The sequence below is a fragment of the Lotus japonicus genome, chromosome 5 (assembly GCF_012489685.1).
Source record: "Lotus japonicus ecotype B-129 chromosome 5, LjGifu_v1.2".
NCBI classification, from domain to species: domain Eukaryota; kingdom Viridiplantae; phylum Streptophyta; class Magnoliopsida; order Fabales; family Fabaceae; genus Lotus; species Lotus japonicus.
Genome location: NC_080045.1, coordinates 7,122,126 through 7,136,874, shown reverse-complemented (window position 1 = coordinate 7,136,874; position 14,749 = coordinate 7,122,126). Strand labels below are relative to the sequence as shown.

Here is a 14,749-nt window from a genome sequence, read left to right as displayed (position 1 = left end):
GAGCTATCTTCCAAAGGCCAACCGAGCAAATGAAGAGCCATTTGAAACCGCTATTTGTTTGGGCCAGAGTCGAGGAGAAGGGTGTTAACAAAGTCCTTGTCGACGGGGAGCTGCAATCAACCTCATGCCCGGATTTATGCTCAAGAAGTTAGGTAAAACTGAAGCGGATCTAATCTCCCATGACATGGTGCTTTTCTGATTTGAAGGAAAGACAGGTTCTTCCCTAGGGGCAATTATGTTGAACATAACCGTAGGAACAGTAGCCCGTTCCACATTGTTCATTGTGGTCCCTTCAAAGGCCAATTACAATTTGCTGCTGGGAAGAGAATGGATTCATGGCGTGGGGGCAGTGCCTTCGACCTTACACCAATGTATATCCATTTGGAAAGCTGATGGAGTTGTCGAAAATGTACAAGCAGATCAAAGCTACTATTTAGCAGAAACAAGCTACGTTGGTAAGAAGAATTTCGAGAAGAGTTTAGCCACAATTGCTCCTTTAGACACAGTGGCTAGCCAATACTTCAACCCCTACTCAGAGTACTCAGTAACGTTGGATCCCATCCGGGGCCTAAACCTCAATGAAGCATGCAAACCTGATGCCATGAGTGGATGGCACAGTGATGAAGAGAAAGATGCCACTGTTGGGTGGCAAGCCAATGATAAAGATGATTAATTCGAACATGGCTCGAATTTCGGCTTACGCAGCCGAAAAAAAAATAAGAACGGCCTTGGAGGCCGAGAGGATGGCCAAAGAAATGGCTATAGATGAAGCTAGTGTCTCAATCCTGCCCGTCAAATTGACACCCCAGGAGGAGGCAACAACAAATAAGGATGACACGTGCATAGAAGAAAACGAGCAGAGTGCCGAGGAACGCGGATTCGAGGACCTTTGCAATCTGAGGCTAGATTGCATCTATGATGAGGCCCATTGGGCTTCGAGAAGCCAGTGGTCGATGTTTCCAAGAAAATGGAAGCGCAAGACCCTTTAGAAGAAGTGGACCTGGGTGATGGCTTAGAAAAGAGGCCAACGTACATCAGTGCTCTCATTGACCCGGAGCTAAAAGACAGGATGGTGAAATTACTCAAGGAATTCAAAGACTGTTTCGCTTGGGATTACGATGAAATGCCTGGCCTCAGTCGAGAAGTGGTGGAATTGAAGTTACCCATCAAAGAAGACAAGAAACCAGTCAAGCAATTGCCCAGGAGGTTCCATCCAGATGTGTTGGTGAAAATCAAGGAAGAAATCGAAAGACTCCTCAGGTGTAAATTTATCAGAACAGCTCGATATGTGGACTGGTTAGCCAACGTGGTTCCAGTAATCAAGAAGAATGGAAAGATGAGAGTTTGCATAGATTTCCGAGATCTTAACGCTGCCACTCCAAAAGACGAGTATCACATGCCTATTGCTGAGATGATGGTGGATTCAGCTGCTGGTCACGAATACTTAAGCTTGTTGGACGGTTACTCAGGCTACAACCAAATCTTCATAGCAGAAGAGGACGTGTCGAAAACAGCTTTTCGATGTCCTGGTGCCTTGGGGACATACGAGTGGGTGGTCATGCCATTTGGGTTGAAAAACGCTGGCGCGACCTACCAAAGGGTAATGAATACCATTTTTCATGATTTTATAGAAACCTTCATGCAGGTTTATATTGATGACATTGTAGTGAAATCCCCATCAAGGGATGACCATTTGTTGCATCTAAGGAAATCCTTTGAGAGGATGAGAAGATATGGCTTGAAGATGAATCCCCTTAAATGTGCCTTTGGTGTTATTGCAGGTGATTTTTTGGGTTTTGTGGTGCATAAAAAGGGCATCGAGATCAACAAGAACAAAGCTAAAGCCATTCTCGACACTAGTCCACCAACCAGCAAGAAACAACTGCAATCACTATTGGGAAAGATTAACTTCCTAAGGAGATTCATTGCTAACCTCAGTGAGAAGACCAAGTCATTTTCCCCACTTCTTCGACTTAAAAAGGAAGATGCGTTCCGCTGGGAAGCAGAGCATCAAAAAACGTTCGATGAACTCAAAGCGTACTTGTCTAGCCCACCTATAATGGCACCACCTATAAGAGGAAAGCCAATGAAGTTGTACATCTCTGCCACGGATGGAACCATCGGAAGCATGTTGGCTCAAGAAGATGAAGATAGCAAAGAAAGAGCCATATTTTACTTAAGCAGGGTGTTAAATGATGCAGAAACTCGATACACCATGATCGAAAAATTGTGTTTATGCTTGTACTTCTCTTGCGTAAAGCTGAAATATTATATAAAGCCAATCGATGTAATGGTTTTTTCTCATTATGATATAATAAAGCACATGTTATCCAAACCTATCTTGCATAGTCGAATTGGTAAATGGGCTTTAGCCCTAACCGAGTATTCACTAACTTATGCCCCACTAAAGGCAGTTAAGGGACAAGCAATTGCTGACTTCCTGGCAGACCATACTTTGCCTCAAGAAATCATAACTTACGTAGGCTTCCAACCTTGGAAGCTATTTTTCGACGGTTCTAGCCATAAGAATGGTACTGGGATCGGGATGTTCATAGTATCCCCAAGGGGCATCCCCACGAAATTCAAGTTTAGGATTAAGAGTAACTGCTCAAACAATGAGGCTGAGTACGAGGCATTAACATCAGGCCTTGAGATCCTGATAGCCCTTGGGGCAAAGAATGTCGTCGTAAAAGGGGACTCTGAGAAAAACTAAACCCCTCTAACCTCGACATACTGGTCATTGACAATATGACACCTAATGATTGGAGAAAGCCAATTGTCGATTACTTGCAAAATCCTGTGGGTACTACAGATAAAAAGACAAAATACAGGGCAATGAGCTATGTCATCATGGGAAACGAGCTATTCAAGAAAAACGTTGACGGAACACTACTGAAGTGTTTAAGTGAAGACGACGCGTTCATAGCGATCTCGGCCGTTCACGACGGGCTATGTGGTGCCCACCAGGCAGGAATCAAGATGAAATGGATCCTATTTCGACAAGGGATGTATTGGCCTACTATTATGAAAGATTGTATGGAGTATGCCAAGAGGTGCCAAGATTGTCAGAGACACGCGGGGATACAACATGTGCCAGCAAGTGAATTACACTCGATCATTAAGCCTTGGCCATTCAGGGGTTGGGCTTTAGACCTAATTGGCGAAATTAACCCATGTTCTTCTAGGCAGCATAAGTACATCATAGTGGCTATAGACTACTTTACCAAGTGGGTAGAGGCAATTCCTCTACAAAATGTGACCCAGGACACGGTGATCGAGTTCATTCAGAATCACATAGTGTACCGCTTTGGGCTACCTGAGTCACTTACTACAGACCAAGGCACAGTGTTTGTAGGCCAAAAGGTAGCATCATTCGCAGAATCTTGGGGTATAAAACTCCTAACCTCGACCCCCTATTATGCTCAAGCGAATGGTTAAGTCGAAGCGGCCAACAAAACGTTGATCTCCTTGATTAAAAAACATGTTGGTCGAAAACCTAAAAACTGGCATCAAACGTTAGGCCAAGTGCTTTGGGCTTACAGGAATTCACCTAAGGAATCTACCGGAGCAACGCCTTTTCGACTAGCATATGGTCAAGAAGCGGTATTACCAGCAGAAGTATATTTACAATCGTGCAGAATTCAAAGGCAAGAGGAAATTCCAAGTGAAGATTATTGGAGTATGATGCTTGACGAATTAGTCAATCTCGACGAAGAAAGACTATTGGTGTTGGATACCTTAACCAGGCAAAAGGATCGCATTGCTAAAGCTTATAACAAAAAGGTTAGAGCTAAGTCTTTTATGCTTGGTGATTACGTATGGAAGGTCGTCTTACCAATTGATAAAAAAGATAAACGTTATGGAAAGTGGGCCCCAAACTGGGAAGGCCCTTTTACAGTCGAGAAAGTACTTTTAAACAACGCTTATTCGATTAAGGAATTAGGAGGTAATCGACAAATGACGATAAATGGCAAATATTTAAAAATGTATAAGCCAACATTGCATGAGATAAACATCGAATAAGGAAGTAAAAGAAAATAAATTGCCAAACGCGAATGTTTTATTGAGTAGAATAGAGCATTACAACTATGGCAAAGGAATTTTAAAAGGGAGGGTTGGCCCTACAACTATTGTATCTGGCCCTAAGAGGCTCTATGCGCCTCAAGACATCCTCTTGTTGGGATTCCAGTCGCGATTTCGCCTGTCGAATATCCAGCTCTTCACGGGCAGTAGAAGAAAGCTTGTCCACCAAGGTTTTCAGAGCTCCCACACTCCCCTCGGGGTCCGCCTGGCTAAGAGCAGCCTTCAACTCTTCAAATTCCTCCATCTTCTCGTCAATCTGGTGTTCAGCAAAGAACACTCGAGCAGTAAGCTCCCGGTGTTCTTCATATAGAGGTACAGCTTCATGCAGGAGGCTCAAGAACTCCTGAAGAGGAATTCTTACCGAGGCAATAATATTCCTCGAAAGAAGTTGGTTAATGAGCCCCGTAAGCTCTTCAGCCAAAGGAAGGAAAGAGTGCAACTCCCAGAATAAGTCTTGGTCAAAAGCCAAGTTCCGGATCTGGTTGAGAACACGACGGCTAGCCATGGCTGAAGGGATTTATGAAAGCAGGAAAAGAGTTCTGGAAAAGAAACAAGGGAGAGTTTGGAGAAGTTACTGAAAAGAAGTAACCAAAAACGCTCTGTTTATAGGGTAACAACCAAGGAATGCATTAATTAATGGCAATCAGTTGCCAACTCTTCATCTTATGGTTATAGGCCATGCAGATTACCACCACCATCGTGAATAGCTTTGGCTTTTAATGAACAAAGACTTGCATTGAATCAAGAAAACGTGGTATAAGATTGCAATAAATTGGTTCATTCCCCAGAAACAAAGCGACGACTATGTGAGGGGTGCAAGGAAGTTTGAACGATGCAACAGTAAATGAATAGTCGTCAAAATAAATGCGTAGTGGAAACTGAAAAGACTTGGCAAATTAAACGTCAAATTATATGGCTTAGGTGCCAAAACCATTGTCGAAATATTACACGCAATTGGCATAGCCATGGTTAGAATAGTGCCATCATTACATATTAATAAAAAAAAAAGAGTCCTACAGCAAGGTTTTAAAAGAGTTCAAACAATCAGCAAAGGTGGCAATCTTGGCATCGAGACCCTTCTTCACAGCCTGATCAATCTCCAATTCCTTGATAACCTCTTTTGTCGAGATGATCAGAGCCTTGGAGTCTTTAGTAAGCACATCCAACTGATCCTTCACAGCAGGGCCTTCCTCGACCAAATCAGCTCGCTTTTTCTCCAGTTTGGTAATCTCTCGATGCAGCTCTTCAAGTTTGATGTCGACTTCAGAGATTTCATCTGCGATCAAAACCTTCCTAGCAGTGAACTTCTTGAAGTCCTCTTTCATTGCTGCAACTTGAGCTTTACCAGCAGAGACTTTTGCTTCCTTAAAGCTGACAGCTTGACCAACGTCCTTGACTTGATGAAAAGTGGCTGAAGCATCCACTAAAAAAGATTGAAGGTTAGCCAAAGCAGCAGCCTGTTGAGAATCTAGTTTTTGGCCAAGAAGGAAGACAAGCAATTCCTTAGCAGCATGGCTCGCTTGAGGATCAGCTTGGATCTGGTCGAGAAACCCATTGGCGAAGACAATAGCCTTCAGCCGACCCATACTCTCCTCGATCTGCTGAGAATTGGCTACCCCACTTGATTGAGCAGTCTCAGCAGTGGCATCAGCTTGACGGGGTGGAGAGTCCCATTCCAAGGTGCCATCGAGGAAGCTATCCAAAGCTGCCAGCGGGTCCTCCTCAAATAAAGTGTCGAGCTTTTCACTAGACACATGAGATGAAGAGCCACCCTTGGTTTGAGGCGAATGTTGCACAGTGGCAGTCGATTTTGGAGGAGGCATAGGGCTGTCATCCTTGCCTGGAAGAGGCTCTGTTTCGCGGATGGGAGAAGTTGCACCCTGAGTTTCCTGCAAGAAAAACCTCTTTAATGCCCTTTCGATAAAGTAAAACGCATATTAGAGGAGTCAACAAAACATGAAAAGTATAAAGATACCTGGCAAGCAGAGTCCTTAGAAGGGCTCGAGTTGGTGGAGCTTCTGGAACGGCGAGGAGACTTATGACGAGATTTGCTCCTGACCTTCCTCCTTCCCTCAGATGTGGAGGTCTTTTTAGCTGAGGATGCGGCCTTGGGAGGTTTCTCGACACCTTCAGTTTTGGATTTTGCAGGAATGGGAGCTGGGGAATTCTCACGGGATGGAGGATTGGAAGTAGAGTGCTCATGAACATCAGTCTAAAGGAAACAAAACAAACAAGAGATGACTCAGATTAGGAAACCACGGGTTAAAAATGTCACAAGGTACCCTCGAGAATGGAGAACATACCTGAGTGGCGGCGCCGCCACCACCCTCTTTGTCATCGACTTCTGTTTGAGCATCAGATGCCAACTTAGAAGCCCCACTAGGGGTGGAAACACCAACCCCCTTGGCCCTCTTCTGACTGGCCGAAGCAACAGGCTTAGGTTTCCGTTTTCGACTCTGTCGAAAAATACGTCAGCCCATAATCCAAGGAAATCGAAAAGGAAAAGGTAAAAGCTTGAAGAAAGTACCTTGAGCTTGTCAGCAAGACTGACATCATCATCCTCATCATCATCATCATCATCCTCAATCACGACTGGCTTGTCCTTGGAGGAATGAGCCACTGGGGAAATAACTTGAGGAGCTGGTCGAATAATGACTTCAGCTGCAAACAAAAGAAAAATTAAGAAGTAAAACAGGAAAACCAAGGCCAAGTCGAAGTATTACCTTGACCAATACGCATGTTCAGCGATATGTGGTTGAAGATTTCGACGGGCACATGATACGGAAAGTTCCATAGGTGGTACTTAGTCCAAGTCACTCGCTTTCGAGGAGGTAGAGCTTGATTGGCCAACACATTTATGTTTACATGGTCAACCCATTTAGGCAAGACCGGTGGAAAAGCCAATGCAAACTTACTCGTAGGCAAAGACGGGAACCTAAAGCCAGTTTTTCGAATAACAAAAGATAGACCTTCCTCACCAGGAGGAACCACTAACTTGGATTTCTTGGCTTTAAGTTCCCATTTTTGCCTTAATACTTGGGCCGCTTTCGCAACTGTATCTCGAAGGCGAAGAGTTGGGTAATATACCACACCAAAGAACTCTTGAAAAGATCGAATTTCTGCCAGGTGCATACCTTTGGTCTTCTTCGGATCCTGCTTCTGCAAAAGAAAAGCATCTGTCATGCATTGCAGACAATCGACGAGGGGCTTCGAAATTTGAGCCCAATACTCAGACCACCAGGCTTTGAAAGCATTAGTGGCATAATATGAAGGAGCATAAGTGAAGGGGCTCAGGTTGAGGAGTCTCTTGTTATAAAACTGAACAGTCGTGTCGAAAACAGAAGCCCTCTTAATAGTTCCGGGGTACAGGACTAGACTCTTGTCAAATAAAGTGTTGGGTAGAACTTGGCTAAGCCCAAACTGTCGAGAAACCAATTGAGGGTTGTAGCCACATAGAGTGTAGTCACTGCTAGCAAAGCCCACAGTTAAAACCCTAGGAGATAAGAGGGTCCTCCAAAGTATGATGTGGTGCTCCTTGGGCAACGCAGAATCAGAGGCATTAGGATAAGAATTCCTCAGCCAGAAAGGGCCACGAATAGCCTTGCTGTAAGGAGAGAAACTGGAACGGTAGTGCTTCAGCTCGAGAAACATGGTAAAGTACTTCCTGAAATCAGCTTCGAAACTCGACGCATCATAAGCAGGGGTCAGGGTCTCAAGCCTATGGGCATCGATCCTGGTGTTAGAAACAGTTAGAGGATTAGCTTGTACCGGCAGAAGAGATTCGAAGACTGCATTCAACCAAAGTTGAAACAGCCAAAGTGGTCCAGCCGCATTCAGAGAGACGGTCTTAGTATTCCGGATATCCTCGACAGCTTCATTCAACATTTGATACAGGTTGCCAAGGACGAGCCTAGCCATAGCAAGTTGTCGACCCTCGTGAAGCAGATTGGCTAAAGGCAAAAGCTTGGCAGGTATGCGCAAAGATTTGGTGCAAAAGACATAAGCAGACAGCCAATACAGCAAGAAAGCGACATGTTCAGCATCAGACACCTCACCACTCTCGACATAATGGTCCTTAATGAATCGACTAAAAGAAACGTTGTCAGTAGGGATCGAGATGGGTTTAACAGGAGCAGGTGCAGAGTGATAATCATCACCAATGGGCCACAGCCCGGTGATAGCAGCAACATCCAAGAGGGTGGGGGTGATCATACCAAAGGGAACATGAAGGCAATTAGTGGACCTCTCCCAGAAATAAAGTGCACTCAGCAGCATAGCAGGGTTATACGAGATTGGAGATCTCGACAGCTGAATCAAGTCGAGAATCCCTACATCCTTCCAGTGTTGTCTCTTATCTCCCTCAACCCTATCTAACCATTTCAGGTAGGCCTTGTCGTTAGCAGAAGGGTTAGGAGGGGCTGAACGAAAGGCTCGTTTTGGGTCAGAAAGAAATGGCATACGGTAAGAGGGTTGAAATGCCAACATGAGCTCCTCTCCCCTAACGCTAGGGTGAAATGATTCATGTTCTTCAGGGAGACTATTGAGCCTATCATGCTTCACTACTTTCAAAGGGCCCAAAATGGCGCGTAAAGTACCATTAACAGAGAAAGGAATGAGTACCTGGGATTTCAAGATAGCTCTCTTCTCTGCTTCGTTGGGAGGCTCTGGGATTGGCACGCACTTGGACTCATCCAGCTTAAGCTCAGTGGCCAACGGAATGGTTTGCTCAGGATTGGAGGCCATTGAAAGACGCAGTAAGTATTTCAGAGAAGACGGAAGAAGATGAAGTGATGAAGTGATGAAGTCTGGAAGAAGAAGTTGCAGGTTGGAGGAAAGAGTAAAGCTTGAACAAGGAATACCAAAAGGGTATTTATAAACGGAAGGGAAAACGGAACCCAAGCCGCATTGAGCAGCAATTTATAAAAATTTGGGGTCCAAGCGATTATTTTATTAGTTAATTCATGTCACCTCTCAGCTTTTTGGCATAGGTGAAATCATGGCCCTAAAAAGGCTATAACTGTCAGCTAGTGGAGAAGTCATCAGACGTTATGGCTGCCGATTGGACTTGAAGATCGAATGGTCGAGAGCACAAAGCATTTGAATCGTTGGAATCGAACGGCTGCGATAAAAAAAAAAATGCTTGGTGTCTTTGAGCGAAAGCAGTCGACAACCAACATTTTTGGGGGGCAATTGTTAAGCCAAAATTACAAGTACTACAATTCTCGACACCATGGTGCAAAAGTGGTTTCTCGACAGAAAGGGTTGGGCGAAGCCGGCAACTCAGCACACGATGTCCCTCAAAGACAAGTTAGTAAAAGCCATAACTCGACACACTCAGAAGATGAAGAAATCTCGATCATCTTAATGGAAGAGGCAGTTACCGAATAACAAGCAACTACAAGCACGTGCGTACACCCACGATGCCACGAATAGCAACGGTTGCCCACGACTCAGAACCATCTACGTGGCAATAGAGTCACGTGCGCGAAGACCATCGGCTAAACGTGGGGTATGGCGCCAAAATTCAAAACCCACGAAGCCATCGTGCATCCAAGGAAAACCGCCAAGAACATGGGCAGAAAGAACAATATAAATAGAGGAAGCAGCAGCAGAAGAAGAGGTTCCCAACTAAAAACTCTGAAAATTCACCAAAAGCTCTAAACGTCCGCATCAATGAGACTTCGAGAGCAGAACGTGATGATGGAGGAGTATGTTGCAGAACCAACGCTTTAGTTTCCCTGCATTTCAGTTTGTTGATTTCCAGTTCTTGTGTGTAGCTTGTTTTGTCGAAATTTGCTTTCATGCTATTTTAGTTTGCTTGACTGTTTTGTAATCGACTCATATTCAATGAAGTCCAGTTTCGTTTGAATTGTTTATTGTTGTCGAGAATACACTCGTTCACACACTACACTTTGGCAAAGCGTTTTCTCAAAAGGACCCCGAATCTAAACTTCCTTTAGTCGAACTAAGAGGATATTTGTTTACCAAAAATCCGTGTAAACACTAATATCTCTGAAATTTTATCTCCAATTAAAATATGTGTTGACTTGTTGAAAAAAAAAAACTTGTCGAAAACCGAAGCTATTTATTTCAGTCCTTAACTTTTTTTGAACTCCCAGTCCTTAACTTAATCTCCAAGTCATTTTAATTCATATCTTTTGTTCGACATAATAACTTATCTTTCGTTTAACTTGTCGGTTTTTTTTTTTTTTTTCGGTACATTCCTTATGTTTAACTTGTCGGCTTTAATTCATATATATATAAGTGTATCTTTTGTGCAAACAAATCTTTTGATTAATCGCTTGATTGTTTCCTTCATTAATATTTGTTTCCTTTAATTTTTTTTGTTGATTTAGATAATTACATTTGTTTAAAAAAAATATTATATCCGTACTTGCCGTACACACCCATTTTATCTGATTAATGTTTTAATTTTTTGGTAGACTTTTATCTGATTAATGTAATGCCGTATTTGCCTTCAAAAATTAAAATGAAAAGCTTTCTCCTCCAAATCTTGTATCTTCTTGGCATATAAAATTTCCTTTAAATATTAAAATTCAAATTAGGAGATAAATCGTATAAATATTTTCCTTATTATATCATCAAATCCACGTCTTACATAATAAATTTGACTTATCAGTTTCAAAAAAAAAATTGACTTATCAATCTTGAATTTCATGAAACTACACCATCTACTTTAATTTTCTCTCATGACAATCAATATATATCTTTAACTAGTACTTTGGACCCGTGCGATGCACGGGGAATCTTCTTTTTTTGTTAATTGCGGGAAGTTTTTTTAAAAAAATTGTGTTAGTTTTATTATGTTTATTCAAATAATTATATAAGACACTATCAAGTGTGAGAAAGTTTAACAAAGAAGGAAAATGACAACTTTGAGCTTTTTATAAGTAAGATAATTCATACACCTAATGTCTTAGGTTTTTGGTGAAAAATGTGGTAACTCACTTGTGTTTACTATTTACCTCAATGTGATGATGTGATAATCCCTCCAAGTTTTAAACATATTTTTTCTCCAACACCACCATGATTTTAATGTTCCTAGCTCAATCAGTATTGTGTCCCGGTGAGGATATTTGGAATCAACCAAAACACATATGAATTTTAAGTAGAGTAATGTCTCTTTTACGGTCTGAATATTTGAATGAATTTTATTTTCAAAATGAACCTTATAAATAAAGAAGAAATCGGGTCAATTATAAATCATGAGGCAAATAGAGTTGGATATCGGTTATAAACTAAGGCTCCACATTATCTTTGAATAAGTTATCGCCTTTGGACGAGTATGAAATGGGTAGAAGATATGGTTACGCTAAACTCAAAAGCGATATTGAGCGTCACCATGGTCTTCTGCTAGTTCCACCCATAGTGAATGGGGTCCGATTGTTGTCAAAGCGAAATGAGGGAAAATGGGAGAGGTGTTATAGTAATCATTAGAAAAAGATAAAATAGCGAGATATAATATAATATCAAATAACTTGAAGTAAGAAAATAGCAGACCGTGAAAATTCACTTAGTTTCTAGCTTAAAAAGCAAATAACAGACAAAAAACTTAAAAAAAAAACGAAAATTGAAAGTAAGAAACAATAAAAAAATAGTTTGAAAAAAGTTAAAAACTTGTTCAATTGAACAAAAGGAAAAACAGATTCGAAACCAACAGTTGAAGAAAAAGAAAGCATTGGATTCGAAACAATGTGGGCATGTGCAGACAGATTGAGAAAAGCTATATGAAGCTGCATATGTGAGGAAAACCCCCCTAAGCATATGGATGATATGATCCACCCAGCAACTCTCCATCTATTACATCATTCATATCTGCACGACAAAAAACAAATCAGAAAAAAAGAAGTAAGGAGAAGAAATTCTATATTTTCCTAAACAACTAAAGGTTTTGTGTCCTCGGAGGTACCGACATTTGCCTCAGAATATTCTGCATTGTTCTCTACACTACTCAAACTATACCCCGTTAACATTTAAGAAATTGAATCTCGGATTGAAAGAGACACTGCAAATTGCACACACATGGAAATTCATGCTTGGCTCAAACTCTACCAATAAATGGTCGTCAATAACCCCCAAAATCATAAGAGCCACTACCATCACATTTATAAGGCAATGGGGAGGAGAAACCTCCAGAAGTCCAAGGGGCAAGAAGGAGGCTTATAAGATGATAATTTGAGCTAGGAAAAAGATATCTTCTTCACTATACACTTCACTCATACACTATCCACTGTCCCTAAGCTTAGACATTACATTTGAGCTTGGGACCCCGGTTCACTAAAAGAACAAAACATTAAATTACAAAATAACTTGCTATGGGATGACATTGCAAAATGGGGAGACACATTACCTGTTCAGCCAAGCACAATAAATCAGAAATCAATCTATGTTGTTTCACACCTATAAGAGGAAAACAACCACAAACACAATTAGTCAAGCAATTCATATCAAAGTACTTTAGATATCCAAGTAAAAGTAATCCAATAATGAGATGCCAACTTTACTATGATGTTTTTGCAATCATTTCTAACTTGTAATAACATGACATGCAAACATTGTTCCACCAAATGACTTCACCTGAAACATTCTTTTGAGTCCCAGGTGCATATGCACATTTAGCTTTCTGGTGGCTCTGAATAATGCTCTAAACTTATTGGACAAATTCATACCAGTAATGCATGAATTGCTGTATGCCCCTCTTTCTCCCCGTTGCCATATCCACTATGATGTTAGTTTCCAAAGATTCTCACTTAGGGGTTGTTTTTATTGAAATAGAAGGATTAGTGTTGTTGATATTCAATGCCTAGCCCTTATAAAAAGTTTTTAGCAACAATGTATATTTGAACGGAGCAGATTGTGGATTGTCCTCATTAGTCTATCATTCTTTGTAACTGTCATGAGTAGCAAATCCTCATAAAACAATAGATTACCCATAATAGAATTGAAACGGTAAAGCATATAGGTAAACTCTTCCCCCAATGTTCTGATTTTAAACTATATATAGTAAATTTTGAATATAATCAGTACCATGAATTCAATATGTGAATTAATATAACTCTGAAATTGCTATACTGGCTTATGTGAAATGCAAGCCATGTTTCTATATTGGCTATATGTGAATTAATTCCGTATTTAATCAGTGCCGTGATTTCTAGTTAAACTATATAGAATATTTCAATCCTTTAAGTATGTATATCAAAGAGGTTTATACTAAGTAAAGTATTACCTGGAAGAAGGGGAAGGGGGAAAAAAGGTGAATGGACAAAAGAAAATAACAACTGCAAGTGGAGAACCCCAATTTCTATTTCTTGCACCTAGAAATACAACCATATGAACCGGTAACATTAGTGCAGAAATCCATTTCCTCTATCGATCTTATAAATGGTATGGAGAACACATCAAACTCCAAGAACCCCATGAAAATCCTGGGAATTGACATTGACTTTCTTCTTAAATAAAACCGAGCAGGTTTAATTAGCTAAAAAAGTTCTGAAACAAATTGAAGAAAGTGAAATAGATAGAAAAGATATATAGGAAGAAAGTTTAGAAAGGAAAAATACGGTGATCTTCCTTTGACATGCATTATAAAAGGAAAAGGGTAATAGCTTTCTTCTCTCACCTGGGATAACATATGAACCCTCTTCAAAACACTTGTCTCACCTGCAATATCATGAACCCATAGTCATTTTCCTCAATCTGCCAAAGAACACTCTACCCTTCAATTTAAGAAAACTGTGCAATACAAAATTATACACATCCCTTAACCAAATGATGAACCCACATAATAATTTTCCCAAAATTGGAACAGAACCAAACTGAAAGAAAACAAAAGTTTTAAAATAAAAAATACCTATGAGAAATTAGCCAATCCATATGAAGAAAATCGTTTCTGCAAGTAAATGAAAACTCAGTGAGCAAAAGAAGCAGAAAAAATGACACAGAAAGGGAAAACGATGCTTCATCTCCTCTAGGGTGTTGGTACCTGTGAGCAAATCAAGGAGAGAGCAAGGGAGCTTCAAGTCTTCAACTTAACGCATCTGCCTCAGTCTCGAAATTTCGCTGCAACCCGAATGGAAGCTATGAAGGGAAAAACGCGCGACACCTTTAAAAGAGGTTGAAGAACTAAAACGGATGGAAGACGTTTATATTCAAAATCAACTACGAACGACCAAGATTCAGTAACGGCTGAAATGGTGGTGTAGTGTGAGTAAGTGAAACTAAATTTCTCTCAACAAAAAAAGTCGCTTGAAATGGGGATGCAGTAACGGCTGAAATGCGAGAGGTTGGAAAGGAATACACGGCTGAGATTGAATCTTTGCAATGGAATCAATGGCTGAGATACAATCCAAGTGAAATAAATTGAATTTTTACTAAAATAACCATGCCCAACTTTCATAGTTTTTAAAATTAATTGTTGAATTATTGTTTTGCCCCTAAGGCTGCAAAAACTCTCTCTTTATATAGGCCCCGTTTGGATAAACAGCTTAATTAAGCGCTTATGGTCATAAGCGCTTATGACATAAGCGCTTATTCATAAGCTATTTTTAAAAATTTATTGAAATAAATTAAAAATAAGCTGTGTATAAGCATAAGCTGTTTTTCATAAGCTATCCTGAGTAGCTTATGAAAATAAGCTGAAAATAGC

General features: G+C 40.8%; 1 long non-coding RNA gene across 3 annotated transcripts; it reads right to left on the bottom strand.

The window, feature by feature from the left end:
- Positions 1–11,311: 11,311 nt before the first annotated feature.
- On the bottom strand, positions 11,312–14,350 carry LOC130716694 (uncharacterized). Of its 3 annotated transcripts, XR_009012122.1 has the most exons (6): positions 14,087–14,350; positions 13,955–13,993; positions 13,724–13,764; positions 13,331–13,418; positions 12,455–12,504; positions 11,496–11,919 (listed from the first exon to the last, which is right to left on the bottom strand). It is a non-coding gene; the product is annotated as an uncharacterized LOC130716694 (long non-coding RNA). The 3 variants fall into 3 exon arrangements; XR_009012123.1 differs by having other exon boundaries at positions 11,312–11,919; positions 13,331–13,800; XR_009012124.1 differs by having other exon boundaries at positions 11,316–11,919; positions 13,331–13,764.
- Positions 14,351–14,749: the final 399 nt, after the last annotated feature.